Source organism: Pinus tabuliformis, chromosome 9 (assembly GCF_031772625.1).
Source record: "Pinus tabuliformis cultivar Carrire ecotype Pingquan chromosome 9, CPIR1, whole genome shotgun sequence".
Lineage (NCBI taxonomy): Eukaryota > Viridiplantae > Streptophyta > Pinopsida > Pinales > Pinaceae > Pinus > Pinus tabuliformis.
Genome location: NC_142307.1, coordinates 872,994,894 through 872,999,605, shown reverse-complemented (window position 1 = coordinate 872,999,605; position 4,712 = coordinate 872,994,894).

Below are 4,712 nucleotides of genomic sequence, written 5' to 3'. Positions count from 1 at the left end.
TTAAGAGGAAAGAAAATTGGGTGGCTAATGCACTTAGTCGAAGATTACATGTTATGCATGTCACATCAATTAATAACTACGAAACTAATTTGATGGGAATAATTCTACAAGTTGGTAATTTAGATGAGAAATATATGAAGATTAAAAATAATTTACAACAAGGTGCAACAAATGAGAGCTTCCAATATTTCGAATTAGGCCCGGAGAATATTCTCTTATATAAAAGAATAATTTATGTGCCATATGTTCCAGCAATTAAAGAAATAATTCGACATGAAATGCATAGGATACCATATCTTGGTCACCACAGGTATCATAAAACATTGAATACAATTAAGAAACAATTTTACTCACCATGTTTAAAGAGGGAAGTGGCTAATTACATAGCTGGGTGTATGGAGTGCCAACGGGTGAAAGCTGAGCATAAACATCCAGTTGGTTTGCTATAATCGATTCGTATCCTGGAGTGGAAATGGGAGACAATATCCATTGATTTTATTACTAGTTGGCCAATGACTCCATAATGGTTGTAGTTGATAATTTTATAAAGTCTTCCAATTTAATTCCAGTGAGGTCAACGCATAAAGCAAAAAATATTGTAGGAAGTTATGTGTGGGAAATTACCAGGCTTCACGGGTTGCCTAAGGCAATAATTTCTAGTAGAGATCCAAAATTCACATCTAACTTCTAGATCAGATTATTTAAAGGATTGAGTATCAAATTAAACTTCAATACAACATATCATCTTGAGTTTGATGGACATAATGAATGGGTAAATCAAATAATTGAAGAGATGTGGCAGATGTATGTGATAGATAAACCATCCAAATGGGAGGACTACCTCCATCTGGTGGAATTTTCGTATAATACCGAGTACAAGGCATTATTAAAAATGATCCAATGATCCAGGAGGATCTCGAGACACAGTGGCAAGGGAAAAGATCAAAATTCAAAGTGGCAGAAAGGTGATAAACTTGACATCAGATCGAAGTGCTCATTGCCCTGATTCCAACGGTGTGAACGACACTCCAATTCGAGTCCGGATGAACGGGATAGAGGCTGTCAAAGTTGGGTTGACTTTTTGATGACTGGGTAGGATTAATGAAGGCACAATTTGGAATTTTTCTAGTAGATGGAATCTGGCCAACTCTGGCCAAATTTCGGGCAAAATTGTTGCCTCCTTAAAGAGACTCCTTTGGTCCAAAACCAAATTTTAAAAAATGTGCCATTTTGTTTTTATTTAAACAAAAAAATATTAAAAAAAGGGGGTGGTAGGCCACAAACCTCAGCACCCCAATGTAACTGCAATGTTAAATATGGAGGGGTGGGCCATGACCCCCGGCCCCTCCCCATAGGCCACGTCATGCAGAAATTAACATGGGGTATAAGACTCCTTTTTTGTAACGGATGGTTGTACTCTTCTTTTTCATGCCACTTAATGAATGAAGGCCTCCCCATTGATCGAGCAGGGCCCGGAGACGTAGTCCAGTCGGACGAACTCTGTTATCAAGTCTTGTTGTCTTCTTTCATTCTTTATGTGTTTCTCCTCTTCTCTCATGTGCACATTAAGTTTTCTATGTTAAGCTACAATTTATGCATGTAATTCTTTAACACATCTATAAGCAAAAGATTTTGGATCAAGTGGTATCAGAGCAAGTCTTTTTTAGATGTGAATTGAATGTTTGTATCTAACAAGAAACAGGCTCCGAAGAGGTGAAGGGAAACTAAAGTCTTTCGATCTCGTAGCGAGGTGTGCACATCGAAAGAGAAACATGGCAGATGAAGAGGCTCGTCTTGAAGAGGAGCACAATTTCCGAAAACCTTCTATTCAATGGCAGAGAATGTCAGTCAGTTGTTTTCAAGGCTAGAGAAAGAAGAAGAGAGAAAACCATAAGAAAAAGGTTTAGCGCATGGAAATGGTGGAGAAGAACCCCCTCCTTCTCCTTCCATGACTGAAAGTTCTTCTTCCTCTCATCACCATAATTGTAGAAATTCAAGGGATGCATCTAAGAAACCTTTCTTAAATTAGATGTCAAATTTGATCTTCCCATGTTTAACAGTGAAAGTAATGCAGAAAATCTTAACAACTGGATTAGGCAAATTTAAATCTATTGTAGGATTTAGCTGATCGATGAGGACGAGGCTAAGATTCAACTGGCCTCTCTTCGGCTGAGTAGCACCGCTCTCGTTTGGTGGGAGAGAAAATTGTGAAGCAGCAAGAGTGTGGGTAATCTTATTTCCTCATGGCCTAGTTTCATTTCTGCATTAAAGGAACAATTCTATCCCTTGGGTTATAAACAAAAAGCCTTAATGGATTGGCAATACTTAAGGAGGCAGAGGTCAGGATGTTCAAATCTTTACAGAGGAATTTAGAAAACATGCAATTTATTTGGACATTGCACTTGACTCACCTGAAGTAGTAACTAAGTATATTGGATCATTACATAGTTACCTTAGATATTCATTATTATTATTTGAACCAACTACTATTGACTCTGCTATTGTGAAGGAAATCCATCTTGAGAATAGGGGAAAAAATGGAAGAGATGATAATTTCAAGAAACCGCCTTTCAAACCTCCAAATGGAAACCCCAAAGTGAAAGGAAAAGGAAAGGAGAAGAGGACAACATCAACCAAGAAAGATGAAGGAGAAAGACCTTATTGCAATCACTGCAAAGAGGAAGGTCATGACGACGATCATTGTTAGAAACAGTATCCAGAAAAGAGACCAAAAAAGTATGGAGGAAAACGCAAGAAAAAGACAATAGCAATTGTGCAGCAAGACCTTGGATCTGATTCCGAAGATGAAGCATTGATCACAACAATAGGAACAAAAGGTACTCTTACACCTCATGTTAATTCTAAATCACATGAAGGCACTAGTTCAATAGATGAGTCTCTTCCTAATGAACGAAAGAGAATTGAGCTATTTCATATTAGAGTTATCATAAATCATACAAAAGTGGAAACTCTATTTGATACCGGATCCCAAGCAAACTTAATTTCAGAGTCCTTGGTAAAGAAGCTAGGCTTGGAAACCAAACCACATCCAAAACCTTACCCACTTGGATGGATACATGATAAAGAAAAACTGAATGTAACTAAGCAGTGTAAGGTTAAATTTGTGATCGCTTCTAAGTTAGTGGATGAGGTAAAACTTGATGTGATACCATTGGATATCTGTGGCATGGTGTTAGGGAGTCCATATCTATATGATAGAAAGGAAATCTTCTTCCATCATGAAAACAAATACCAAATCACAAAAGATGGGGTAGAATATATTGTAAGGGCTCATCAAACTAAAATCTGTGCTAGCCTTGTAAGTGCAGGAAAAATGAATAGGTTGGTGAATTCCAGTAAGGGTTGCATGCTTATGATTGTAAGGGGAAAAGATGCAAAATTATTCGATGCTTTCTAGGGTTGTGATCATGTGCATAAAAAGGAATTATGTGAATTAATTTCTAACTATAATGAGATGTTTCAGGAACCAAAGGGATTCCCCCCGAAGAGGGAAATCCAACATGAGATCCATTTGTAGCATGATGCTTCTTTACCGAATATTGGCATGTACAGGATGTTGACCATTGAGATGGAGGAGATCAAAAAGCAGGTGCGTGAACTATTGAACCAAGGGGTCATCAGGCTGAGCACTTCTCCATGCGGCTCACCAATTGTCTTAGTGCCGAAGAAAGATGGGACATGGAGGATGTGTGTGGATTATCATGCACTAAACAAAATCATGGTGAAAAATCGTTACCCTCTTCCCCACATTGATGACCTACTAGATCAGTTAAATATTTCTATCTATTTCACCAAATTGGATTTACGTAGTGGTTATCACCAGGTCCGAATTGCAGAGCAGGATGTGTGGAAAACCACCTTCAAGACCAAACATGGTTTGTTCGAATGGATGGTGATGCCATTCGGACTTTGCAATGCTTCAGCCACTTTCATGAGGGTAATGAATGATCTCTTTAGGACTTTCATTTATGAATTTGTTCTTGTATATCTAGATGATATCCTTGTCTTTAGTAAAAGTTGGAATGAACATGTACGTCATTGATGTATTGAAAAACGAAAAACTCTATGTAAAATTGTCAAAATGTGAGTTTGGGAAAACCTCTTTGGTTTACCTAGGTCATTTGTTGGTCATGGTCAGTTAAAAATTGATCCTTCTAGAGTTTGGGAAAACCTCTTTGGTTTACCTAGGTCATATTGTTGGTCATGGTCAATTAAAAATTGATCCTTCTAAAGTTGAAGCAATTGTAAATTGGCCTAAGCCTACTAGTGTAACCGAGGTTCATAGCTTTTTGGGTGCAGTACAATATTGGAGGAGATTTGTTACCAATTTCTCTATTATTGCAACACCTTTACATGCATTGACAAGTGTAAAGCAAGTCTTTCAATGGGGAGGAAAGCAACAAAATTCCTTCAAAACATTGAAAGAAAAGATCAGCACCGCATCGGTCTTGGCCTTACCAGATCTCCAACAGCCATTCGAGATTGAAACAGACACCAGCGGATATGCCATGGGAGTTGTACTGATGCAACAAAAGAAGCCGATATGTTACCATTCTGAGAAGTTCTCTCAGGCTGTGATAAATTATCCCACTTATGACAAGATATTATATGCCTTGGTCTAAAGTGTGAAAAAGTGGAAACACTACTTGATTGGCAAGGAGACCATCATCCATACGGATCATCAGCCCTTG